We start from the raw sequence: 13,797 nt of genomic DNA on the forward strand, positions 1-13,797 counted from the left end.
GATATGACAAAGTGCTCACTATGCATATTGAGGAGTGCAATGGTGCATTGAGCCCTTAACCATATCAAGGTTGCACCAAAGCCCTTTAATTTGCATAAGCAATAAATTGGATTTTTATTTTGCTAGAAGTTCTATAACTTAGCTTAATAGTAAAGTATTAGTTGTCAGAACCTTCCAGATCCCAATAATCAGAATGTGACGTAAAGTCATACAATTGCATAAATGGGATAATTGCTGTATAACAGCTGACTGCACTTGCCTCAGAGCACCTGAACTACTGTAGATGCCATCTGGCCAGCACTGACAAGATGTGATGTCCATCTTGGTACATAGTATATTTGCATACACATAAATGCATTTATTACTGTCAGGAAAATTTTATATAGCATTTAGCTAATGCCCGGGTACTAGATAAACAATGTTATTATTATTATTTATTTATATAGCACCATTAATTCCATGGTGCTGTACATGAGAAAGGGGTTACATACAGGGTTATAGATATCGTTTACAGTAAACAGGTTTACAGTGACGGACTGGTACAGAGGGGAGAGGACCCTGTCCTTGCGGACTTACATTCTATGGGATGTGCCATAAAGACCAATACGACTAGCAACTATTCATGCAATGACACAAGGGTGTAGGCTCGACGCATACGCAATGATGTAGTCACGTATGCGCCAACACCTGACCGAAAGTCCGGGGAGTCAGAGCTGTGCAGCCGTCAAGGTAAGTCAGACTTGCTTAGCTCCGAGAAAGCATCCGAGTCCCGGAGCCGACGTGTGCACCGCAGAACTGCAGCGCACAGCACATTAGTGCATGATGGGGTCCGATGAGCAGAAGCACAAGTGACGGGGCCCTGCGGGCCCCCCTGTGTACCGCTGGTCATCGGGCACCATACAGCTGTAAGGGTAGTAATGCCCTGATGGCGGCCCTGAAGGCCACACTTACTTTTATTCTGCACTGCAACCACAGCTATACCTGTGACTGCAAAGCACTCCAGAGGCCTTAAAACGCTTCTATGCATATCCTGGGGGATACATAGCGTCCCTTGCATATAATAATAATAATAATAATAATAATAATAATTTTATTTATATAGCGCCAACATATTCCGCAGCGCTTTACAAATTATAGAGGGGACTTGTACAGACAATAAACATTACAGCATAACAGAAATACAGTTCAAAACAGATACCAGGAGGAGTGAGGGCCCTGCTCGCAAGCTTACAAACTATGGGGAAAAGGGGAGACACGAGAGGTGGATGGTAACAATTGCTTTAGTTATTCGGGCCAGCTATAGTGTAAGGCTCAGGTGTTCATGTAAAGCTGCATGAACCAGTTACCTGCCTAAGTATGTAGCAGTACAGACACAGAGGGCTAATACTGCATAAAGTGTATGAGAACATGATGCGAGGAACCTTTTTTTTATTTTTTTTTATTATTATAAATAGGCCACACAGGGATCGTTAGGTTAATGCATTGAGGCGGTAGGCCAGTCTGAACAAATGAGTTTTTAGGGCACGCTTAAAACTGTGGGGATTGGGGATTAATCGTATTAACCTAGGTAGTGCATTCCAAAGAATCGGCGCAGCACGTGTAAAGTCTTGGAGACGGGAGTGGGAGGTTCTGATTATTGAGGATGCTAACCTGAGGTCATTAGCGGAGCGGAGGGCACGGGTAGGGTGGTAGACTGATACCAGGGAGGAGATGTAGGGTGGTGCTGAGCCATGGAGTGCTTTGTGGATGAGGGTAGTAGTTTTGTACTGGATTCTGGAGTGGATGGGTAGCCAGTGTAATGACTGGCACAGGGTAGAGGCATCGGTGTAACGGTTGGTGAGGAATATGATCCTGGCTGCAGCATTCAGGACAGATTGGAGCGGGGAGAGTTTTGCAAGAGGGAGACCGATTAGTAGAGAGTTACAATAGTCCAGACGAGAATGAATAAGTGAAACAGTCAGAGTTTTTGCAGAGTCGAAATTAAGAAAAGGGCGAATTCTAGAAATGTTTTTGAGATGCAGGTAAGAAGAGCGAGCCAGTGATCGGATGTAGGGGGTGAATGAAAGGTCAGAATCAAGGATGACCCCAAGGCAGCGGGCATGTTGCTTTGGAGTAATGGTGGAACCGCACACGGAGATGGCAATGTCAGGCAAAGGTAGGTTAGTAGAGGGAGAGAACACGAGGAGTTCAGTTTTTGACAGGTTTAGTTTCAGATAGAGGGAGGACATGATGTTAGAGACAGCGGTAAGACAATCACTGGTGTTTTCTAAAAAGGTCGGTGTGATATCGGGAGCAGAAGTGTATAATTGGGTGTCGTCAGCATAGAGATGGTACTGGAAACCAAATCTACTGATTGTTTGTCCAATAGGGGCAGTATACAACGAGAAGAGTAGGGGGCCTAGGACTGATCCTTGAGGAACCCCAACAGTAAGGGGAAGGTGAGAGGAGGAGGAACCAGCAAAACATACAGTGAAGGATCGGTCAGAGATATATAATAGAGACATATAATAACCGCCACTGCCTCACACAGCCCTGGCACACAAAATTCACCAGCTCACATACAATAAGTGTCCTCAACCCAAATCGTAGAACACTAACAGGTTGTTTCGAATTTTGATTTACTTGTTATGCCATTTGCTTAACCCCTATCTGACCTTGGACGGGATAGTACGTCCAAGGTCAGATCCCCTGCTTTGATGCAGGGCTCCGCGGTGAGCCCGCACCAAAGCCGGGACATGTCAGCTGTTTTGAACAGCTGACATGTGCCCGTAATAGGCGCGGGCAGAATCGCGATCTGCCCGCACCTATTAACTAGTTAAATGCCGCTGTCAAACGCAGACAGCGGCATTTAACTACCGCTTCAGGCCGGGCGGCCGGAAATGACGTCATCGCGGACCCCCGTCACATGATCGGGGGTCGGCGATGCATCTGGATGGTAACCATAGAGGTCCTAGAGACCTCTATGGTTACTGATTGCCGGTAGCTGTGAGCGCCACCCTGTGGTCGGCGCTCACAGCACACCTGCATTTCTGCTACATAGCAGCGATCAGCAGATCGCTGCTATGTAGCAGAGCCGATCGCGTTGTGCCTGCTTCTAGCCTCCCATGGAGGCTATTGAAGCATGGCAAAAGTTGAAAAAAAAAGTTGAAAAAAATGTTAAAAAAATAAAAAAAATATAAAAGTTTAAATCACCCCCCTTTCGCCCCAATCAAAATAAATCAATAAAATAAATATCAAATCTACACATATTTGGTATCGCCGCGCTCAGAATCGCCCGATCTATCAATTAAAAAAAAGCATTAACCTGATCGGTAAACAGCGTAGCGGGAAAAAAATTCGAAACACCAGAATTACGTTTTTTTGGTCGCCGCGACATTGCATTAAAATGCAATGACGGGCGATCAAAAGAACGTATCTGCACCGAAATGCTATCATTAAAAACGTCATCTCGGCACGCAAAAAATAAGCCCTCAACTGACCCCAGATCACGAAAAATGGAGACGCTACGAGTATCGGAATATGGCGCAATTTTTTTATTTTTTTTTTAGCAAAGTTTGGATTTTTTTTTCACCACTTAGGTAAAAAATAACCTAGTCATGTTAGGTGTCTATGAACTCGTACTGACCTGGAGAATCATAATGACAGGTCAGTTTTAGCATTTAGTGAACCTAGCAAAAAAGCCAAACAAAAAACAAGTGTGGGATTGCACTTTTTTTGCAATTTCACCGCACTTGGAATTTTTTTCCCGTTTTCTAGTACACGACATGCTAAAACCAATGATGTTGTTCAAAAGTACAACTCGTCCCGCAAAAAATAAGTCCTCACATGGCCAAATTGACGGAAAAATTAAAAAGTTATGGCTCTGGGAAGGAGGGGAGTGAAAAACGAACACGGAAAAATGAAAAATCCCATGGTCATGAAGAGGTTAAACATGATTGATAACTACTACACTGCAATCTTGCCTTGTGCAGGCGTGTACTATGAAGGACAGAGAATGAACTTCAATCCAATATTGCAGCCAGCATGCAGCCAGCGGGTAAGGAAAGGGTGAATCAAAAACCCCAAAACCCCGCCTCCATGGCTGAAGATTGTTCCCTCCAAATTCAGGTGACAGTGTCCCTTTAAAGAAGAAAGAGCAGCATCCATACCAGGTGATGTTAATCCAAAAAAGTTCTTTATTCCGCCATGATAAAAATACAACGTTTCGGCCTGGTTGGCCTTTGTCAAGTATACACATTGTCCAAAGTAGCCATCTTAAATAGTGTGAAACCCACATGAGCTCCAATCACCATCAAGGGGCGGCCTTTATTAAATATACATTTAATGTGCTTAAATATCAAATACTATACATATATCTACTAAGTAACAGCTAAACAGCACCATCACTACCCATATCCTATGAAAATATATACAGGAAAAGCATAAAATTCAAAATCACATATATAAACAAACGTCACAAAGGTGCACAGTCCAATGATTGCATTTGTTGTTTGGTTGCTATATCGACATCTCCACCAATCGCATAATGTCCATGGGCCAATCCCCTTTCTCATCCAATCCCTGTGGGTTAGGAGAAAAGGCGCACAAAATAAACCCCCCAATCAAAGCAGAAAGTACAAGGATGCATGCGAGCGCCATAGGACGCCGGCGCACGCGCACGGCACACTGCAGGGCCGATCACCTGACCGCCCCACAGCGATTACCAAGTGCGCAAGCGCCGGACGTCCCCGACGTCATAGAGGGCAGGAGCGCACGCACAAGGCACACCAAGGGGACGACCAGCAGGCCGCCCCCCAGCACAACCAAGCGCGCACGCGCCAGGCGCCCCAGAGTAAGCGTCTACATCGGAGCACCCGACCCGGCAGCGAATCACACGGCCGGACCAGGCGCCACAGCCCTATTGCTATGGCAACCAGCCCGCCCGTACGCCGCACCAGGCCAGCGCTCCAAGATAGACGCAAGCATAGCCATCTCCATGGCAACCATCCATCACAAACAACCGCGATAAAGCAGGCAGGGAGCGCAGGGAGAAAAAATGCAAAACATATCAACATATAAACAATACGCTATAAATAGCAGATAAGGCACCTCCATCCACTCTCTGACTGCCAAATCACGACCCTAGGCACAAAAGAGAGAAAAAAACAAAAACAAATTACAATAAAAACAAAGTACAGAAACAGCACAAGATTAAAACACACACGGAGTAGAGTACGCACACTGTGTCAAAAGGGAGAATCCTATATATCTGAACACAAATATCAGACTACCTGTAGCACATCAATATTGTAACATAATTATGTAGTGCAAATCTGTAGGTTATAGTCTAGATTAAGCCCCTTGGGCTGCAGTGTTTCCAAAACTGAAATCCACCTTAGTTCCTTTTGCTTCAATATAAGATTCCTATCACCCCCTCTCCTCAGTGTCGGGACCCCATCGATTACTCTAAAACGCAACTGATTAACAGAGTGTCTGCACTCACTAAAATGTTTAGGTATTGGCAGGTCGGTTAGATTCGTACGTATCGTGCTCTTATGTTTGCTTATTCGTTGTCTCACTTCCATTGTCGTCTCACCACATACATTAGTCCACATGGACAGACTATCAAATACACGACAAACTTTGATGAGCACGTATATCGTTCTTTTATTGAAAATTTCTTACCAGTATGCGGGTGACAAAAACTGTCGCCCTTAAGCATATTCCCGCAGCACGCACAATTGAGACAAGGAAAGTTGCCCATCCGAGAAGGGCACAAAGTCCTCTGGACGGCAACTCTCCCGGCCCCAATATCTGATTTGACCAATAAATCTTTAAGATTACGTCCTCGTCTATAAGAGAGAATGGGGCGTGAGCAAAAATCTTGAATCTGAGGTAGACCCCTATGCAAAATCCCCCAATGTTTATTAAGGATATTAGCAATGCCATTGCTGGCCGGGCAGTAAGTGGACACAAATGGTACCAGTTTCTGTTTGTCCCCCTTCTGGCGTTGTAAATCCTCCTCAGTCAATCTAGGCGCCCTGTCTCTATGACCCATAACTTTCACTTGTGGGTACCCCCTTCGAATAAATTTGTCACACATTTCGTCCAACCTCTTATTACAAATCTGTGTATCAGTGACTATTCTTCGTACCCGAAGAAGTTGACTCCACGGTAATGAATCCATCATACGTCTGGGATGGTAACTATCATAGGATAGAAGGCTGTTCCTATCAGTTGTTTTAATAAACAGGTCAGTACAAAGTTTGTCATTCTGTTTATAGACCATAGTATCTAAAAACTGTACCCTCTCCACCGAACAGGTCATCGTAAATTTCAATTCCGGGTGTATATGATTAAGTTCTGTCAGAAAACCAAGGAGGTCCTCATGGGTACCCTCCCAAACACAAAAAATATCATCGATGTAGCGCCACCAGGCCCGGACGTGCCGCCAGAAGCTGGATCTGTACACGTGTTGGTCCTCGAGTACCGCCATGTAGATGTTGGCATACTTGGGGGCCACATTGGACCCCATGGCGGTACCCCTCAAATGCTGGTAGTAATCATCCCCAAAGAGGAAAAAATTCCTCCTGAGGATGAACTCCAGCAGTGTGAGGACCAACCGTGCACAATCCGGCGACACGTCCGAGTCCGACAGCGCCACACCGACTGCATCCAGACCCCTCTCATGCTCGATGGAGGTGTACAAAGACACAACATCAAATAATACCAAAAAAGTTGAGGCACACACCGAGACAGTATTAAGTTTCTCTAAAAAATCATTCGTATCACGAATGTAGGAACCGGCAGAGGTTGAAAAAACCCGTAGAATCTTATCCAAAAAAATTGACACCTTATTACACATGGAGTGTGCACAGGTGGTGAGATGTGATCTTGAGAGTAGAGTGGAGAGTAGATCTTCTGTAATGGTGGAGAAGTTGGTTTTGGAGGAGGAGGACTTGGCAGTTAGGAGGAAGGGCTCTGGGGGTTGTCGACCAAAACTGTCTCTGATGTTATCAATCTTCTGCTTGAAAAATGAGGCAAAGTCTTCGCCGAGATGAGTGGAGAGGGAGGGGGTGCTGGGGGACGGAGGAGAGAATTGAAAGTGTTGAATAACTGTTTAGGGTTGTGAGACAGGGAGGGTATGAGAGATGAGAAGTAGGTTTGTTTTGCTGCAGAAAGTGTGGCCTTGAAAGTAGTGAGGGACTGTTTGAATGTGATGAAGTGCTCGTTGGAGTGGGATTTTTTCCATCTCTGCTCAGCAACCCTGGTAGCCCGTCTCAGTTCTTAGGTCAGGCTTGTATTTCCAATGTTGTCTGTTGATTTTGCGAGCTTTGGTATGTGTGAGAGGGACAACCGAATCCAGAGTTACAGCTATTGTGGTGTTATATAAAGCAGTATCGGTATCTGCATTGTGTAGGGAACTTATGTCTGTAAGAGGGAGGAGGGATTCAGAGACTGAGTGTAGATCGAGTTGTTTGAGATTTCTGCGAGGGTCTCCCCATTGTCGCTTGGTCTCCCTGGATCAGCACGACCAGGCGACAATGATGGGTGTTGTATTCAGCACCCACTGTGTACATGCTGTCTAAAATAACAAATTAAATTTAAAAAAATGGCGTGGGCTCACATATAATTTTATTTAATTCTTTATTTTACACAGAATGTACAAAGTGGCTGCTGAATACAACTCCCATCATAGTCACCTAGTTGCGCTGATCTCAGGAGACCAAGCAACAATGATGAGAGCTGCCTTCAGCAGTAGACATCTGGGATCAGCGTGAACTGTACTGTTTTTACCAGGCGCCAGTACGTGTCACACTCAGGGTCGGTCTGGCCCACCGGAGAACCGGAGGATTCTCTGGTGGACCCAGGCACTGATATCTGCTGGCATACAGGGCCGGCAGCTACCTAGGGTCCCTGCTGCCCAAGGGGCCCCCAGCAAGTTGCGTGTCACTAATAGCGGGAGACCATGCATCTGCTATGGGGTCCATGAGTCAGGGGGCCCTGCCCAGTGCCATTGGAGCAGCAGCGGGTGACAGTAGGAAGGAATCAGCTGCTGTGGCTAAAGCCTGTGCTGGCTGCTAAAGAGAAATTAATATTCACTCTTCCCCACGCCCAGGCTCGGACTGGCCCACCGGAGAACTGGAGGATTCTCCGGTGGGCGCAGGCACTGACACCTGCTGGCATACTGGCCAGCAGCTGCCTACAGCCCCCACTGCTCCAGGGGCCCCTTGCCAGTGGCTATAGGGCCCCTGAATCAAGGGGGCCCACCCTGTGCCAGTAGCAGCAGCTGGAGACAGGATCCTGTCCCCGCTGCTAAAGCCAAATGAATATTCATGCTTCCCCACGCCCCTATGGGTGTGGAGAGGCGTGAATACCATTTCTCTTTAATAGCGGGCAGCGTTAGCCGCAGGGTGCAGCTAACACTGCCCGCATGTAAAGCCGCACCACACACACACTCACAAAGTACCGCACACCCACAGACACACACACACACAGCACCGCACACATACACATGGAGGCACACAGACTCACAGAGTAGCTCACTTCCCGGCGTCCTGCTTCCTGTCTGAGGCAGCCCAGTTGGATGACGTCATCATCCAGTGTGCTGCTGTCTCAGTCAGAAAGCTTCCAGGAATCCAGCGAGGAAGAGGCTGCTGGAATGAGCTGCTGCAGCGTGGAGGTGAGCTGTGCTGCGTGCCTGCCTGTGTGTGTGCGAGTGAGTGCGTGTGTGTGAAAGAGCGAGTGACTGTGTGTGTGTGTGTGAGAGAGAGAGAGAGAGAGAGTGTGTGTGTGTGTGTGTGTGTGTGTGTGTGTGTGTGAGAGAGTGTGTGTGTGTGTGTGTGATGAGCTGCGGTGAGCTGTGTGTGTGTGGTGAAGGGCAATGATATTGGTGGGGGGAGACAATGATGGAGGTGATGGGCAATGATGGTGGTTGGGGGAGACAATGATGGAGGTGATGGGCAATGATGGTGGGGGAGGACAATGATGGAGGTGATGGGCATGATGGTGGTGGTGGGGAGGCAATGATGGAGGTGAGGGGAGGCAATTATGGAGGTGATGGGCAGTGATGGTGGGGGAGACGATGATGGAGGTGATGGGCAATCATGGTGAGGGAGGGAATGATGGAGGTGATGGTCAATGAGGGTGAGGGGAGGCAATGATGGTGGGGGAGGCAATGATGGAGGTGATGGGCAATGATGGAGGTGAGGGGAGGCAATGATGGAAGTGATGGGCAGTGATGGTGGGGGAAAATTGATGGAGGTGATGGGCAATCATGGTGAGGGAGGGAATGATGGAGGTGATAGGCAATGAGGGTGAGGGGAGGCAATGATGGAGGTCATAGGCAATGATGGTGGGGAGGCAATGATGGTGGTGGGGGGAGGCAATGGTGGTGGGGGGAGGCAATGATGGAGGTGATGGGCAATGGTGGTGGGGGGAGCAATGATGGAGGTGATAGGCAATGATGGTGGTGGGGGAGAGGCAATGATGGAGGTGATGGGCAATGGTGGTGGTGGGAGGCAGTGATGGAGGTGATGAAATGGGCAATGATGGTGGTGGGGGAGGCAATGATGGATGTGATGGGCAAGGATGGTGGTGGGGGAGGCAAGGATGGTGGTGGGGGCGGCAATGGTGGTGGGGGGAGGCAATGATGGAGGTGATGAAATGGACAATGATGGTGGGGGAGGAGGCAATGATGCAGGTGGTGGAATGGGCAGTGATGGAGGTGGTGGGGGAGAATGATAGGGGTGGTGGGGGAGAAGGCAATGATGGAGTTGGTGATGAGGACAATGATGGGAGTGGAGAGGGACTGCATTACACTTTGAGGGGGCTACATTATATTCTGTGGGGGGACTGCATTATTTTCAGGGGACTATATTATATTATGGGGGCTACATCATACTATGTGAGGGGGCTACAGTATACTCTGTGGGGGGCTGCATTATATTCTGTGGTGGGGCTGCATTCTCTCAGTTGACTACATTATATTCTGTGGTGGCTGCATTATACTATATGAGGGGGTTGCATTATACCCTATGAGGGTGCTACATTATATTCTATGGTGGGGACTGCGTTATACCTGAGGGAGTTGCATTATATTTTGTGGGGTGCTGCATTATATTCTATTAGAGGGGACTGCGTTATATTTTATGAGGGGGCTAAATTATATTCTGCGAGGGGTCTACCCCAACCCTTGCTACATAATTAAGACGTGTACTACCTTATATTATACCCTGATATTAGCACTTTTTACCACACAATTGGTGGTCTTGTATCTATTTCTATGTAGCTACATAGTGGGCCCCAAGAATGATTTTCTCTGGTGGGCCCAAGGTGCTCCAGTCCGACGCTGCCCACCCCCATGGATGTGGACAGCAGTGAATATTCATTTCGCTTTAATAGCGGGCAGTGTTAGCTATTAGGGCCGGCTCTCCTGGAGGCCCCCTGCCTCCCCCGGCCGCTGTGGGGCGCATAGGTCAGGGGTGCCCGGCGCCAGCACTGCCCCCCCAGTATGCGCCACATTTAACTATATCGGCATCATAGATGCAAATACAGTTGACAGCAATTACGGAAGAGAGAGCGCCAGATGATGCTCTCCCAACATTCCCCTCTGCCTCTGACATAGCGGATGCACAATGATGTCACTTCATCACATGTGTGCTGGGCAGACTGCAGTGTAGCTGCTGATACCGGAGCAGAGCGGTGGGGAGTGAGAAGGAGAGGTGAGTATTGTGGTGTTGTATATATATATATATATATATATATATATATATATACATCAGTGAGTGAGTCCTGGTGGCCATAAGATTGTAGGACTTTGGGGATAGATTATATTCTATTGGGCGCTACATTATATTCCATGTGGGGCTGCATTATACTCAATGAGGGTCTACATTATATTCTGTGGGGGTGACTGCATTTTACTATATGACTAAGAGGGTGCTGCATTATACCCTATGAAGAGGCTGCATTATACTATATGAGGGGGGCTGCATTATATACTGTGGGGACACTGCATTATAATCTATGAGTGGGCTGCAGTATAGCCTATGAGGGGGCTGCATTATATGCTATTGGGTCTGCATTATACCCTATGAGGGGGCTGCATTATATTCTATGAGGGGGGGCTGCATTATACTATATGCCTGCATTATATTCTGTGAGGTAGACTACATTACATTCTATGAGGGGGCTACATTATATTCAACGAGGGGGCTGCATTATACTATAAGAGGGCTGTTGTCACAATCCAATTTTGGATTTGTGACAGCTCTGGCTCTGCTTTAATTAAAACGTTGTTTTTTACTTTCGTGCCAGCAAGTGTTAATGTCAGTTTTCCTTGCTGGAAACTGTTGTGTTGCTAGATCAGCTGATGTGGGTGGTGACCACTCCCACCATCCTTTAAATAGTCACATGACGCATCAGCTGACTTTTGGTAATAGAGTTTTCTATGTATGCCAGCCTTAGAGTTGCAGCTCTCTGGTGTCAGAACTGAATCTGCTACTTCTGTGGAGTTCAGGGTGCTGTTTCTGTATCCTCTGCAGTGTGGAGCTTGGTAGCAGAGCCCGGAGCTAAGGTGCTTGTTTAATTACCTTGTCTGTCTCGCGCTCATCACTATCCCCTGTATTTGTACTATCTGCAGTGGTGAGGCTAGCGTCTTTGCCAGCCAGTGCACCAGCCAGGGTTTAGTGAGGTGACAACAGGTACGTGATGGTGGCGGGGAGCTTGTAAATTATATTTCAGGCTTCGCCCTTGTTCTTCAGGGATTGAGGAACAGCATGTGGGGATTATAGTCTTCCTTCTCAAGGGTGATCCCCAATTCTGGGCCTTCTCCTTGCACACTGATTCACCATATTTGCGGTCTGTGGATGCATTTTTTGTGGCATTGGCACTGGTGTATGGGGATCCTGATGGCATCTCCCTGGCTGAGTCTCGACTCTGTAACATCAATTTGGAGGGCCGGCTGAGGAGTACTGTTCAGAGCTTTGGAGATGGACCACTGACATGAAGTGGAATGACCCTGCTTTTAGGAGCCATTTTTGTCAGGGTCTGTCAGCTAGGCTTCAGGATATTCTGGTGCAGTATTCTACTCCTGGGTCATTGGAAGCCACCATGGCCCTTGCAATCCAAGTGGATAGATGCCTCAGGGAGAGACCTACACTGAATCTACCCCCTCACAAGCCTCAAAGCCTCACAAGCTACAACAAGGGATGGGTTAGAATATAGTAGGCATGGTTAGAGATGTTCATGCAGTGGTTTGGTCGATGGGTAGTTACTGCAGGTTATCTGATTGTTTGAAGAGGTGGGTTTTCATGCTGTTTGTGTAGCTTTCAATGGTAGGCGACAGTATGATGTGTTGTGGTAGTGGTTTCCACAGTAGGGGTGATACACAAGATAAATCTTGCCTACCATTGTCGGAATAGGAGATAAGAGGGGAGTATAGAAGGAGATCTTGTGCTGATCTGAGGTTGTGTGTAGGTAATTATTGTGATAAGAGCTCACAGACAGGCGCGGGCTGGGCCGGGTGGCAGAAATGCATATGCCCCCCGGGCCGGTGTCTAAGCAGCTGCACAGGGCCGCTGGAGGACTGGCAGTGACTAATACATAGCGCTCCTGTAGTGCGCGGAGGTGTCCTCCCGCCAGCAGCCCTGACATGCAGGCTGCAGGGGTATGTGATGAGCAGGCTCCTATGCGCCACTGCCACTCTGAGAGAGAGAGAGCCAGCAGCCAAGATGAAAGGTCAGCATACCGGCATACCGGCCTGTGTGTGCACGGAGCTCCGGCTTCTCCTGCTCTTATCTGCTATCCCGGCAGAGAAGGAGAGACGGGGGAGGTGACGGACAGTGCAGAGCTGTGAGCAGGAGAAACTGAAGAGCTGCACATGGACATCAGCCGCCCCTGCACCACAGAGGAGAGTGTGTGATGTGTGTATGAGGAGAGTGTGTGTGATGTGTGTATGAGGAGAGTGCGTGTGTGTGTGTGAGCTGCGTGCGTGTGTGTGTAAGCTGCGTGCGTGTGTGTGTGAGCTGCGTACGTGTGTGTGAGCTGCGTGCGTGTGTGTGTGAGCTGCGTGCGTGTGTGTGAGCTGCGTGCGTGTGTGTGAGCTGCGTGCGTGTGTGTGAGCTGCGTGCGTGTGTGTAAGCTGCGTGCGTGTGTGTGTGAGCTGCGTGCGTGTGAGCTGCATGTGCCTGTCATACAGTGGGGCCGTACGTGTGCGTGTCATTATACAGTGGGGCCGTGCGTGTGCGTGTCATTATACAGTGGGGCTGTGCGTGTGTGCGTGTCATTATGCAGTGGGGCTGTGTGTGTGCGTGTCATTATACAGTGGGGTTGTGCGTATGTGTGTAATTATACAGTGGGGCTGTGCGTGTGTGTGTCATTATACAGTGGGGCTGTGTGTGTGTGTGTGTGTGTGTCATTATACAGTGGGGCTGTACATGTGCGTCATACAGTGGAGCTGTGTGGGTATGTCATTATACAGTGGGGCTGTGCGTGTGTGTGTGTAAGCTGCGTGTGTGTGAGCTGTGTGTGTGAGCTGCGTGTGTGTGTGAGCTGCGTGTGTGAGCTGCGTGCATGTGAGCTGCGTGCATGTGAGCTGCGTGCATGTGAGCTGCGTGCGTGTGTGAGCTGTGTGCGTGTGTCGTTATACAGTGGGGCTGTACATGTGTCGTACAGTGGGGCTGTGTGGATATATCATTATACAGTGGGGCTGTGCGTGTGTGTGTGTGAGCTGCGTGCGTGTGTGAGCTGCGTGCGTGTATGTGTCATTATACAGTGGGGCCGTGCGTTTGCCTGTCATTATACAGTGGGGCCATG

Source organism: Ranitomeya imitator, chromosome 6 (genome assembly GCF_032444005.1).
Source record: "Ranitomeya imitator isolate aRanImi1 chromosome 6, aRanImi1.pri, whole genome shotgun sequence".
Taxonomy (NCBI): domain Eukaryota; kingdom Metazoa; phylum Chordata; class Amphibia; order Anura; family Dendrobatidae; genus Ranitomeya; species Ranitomeya imitator.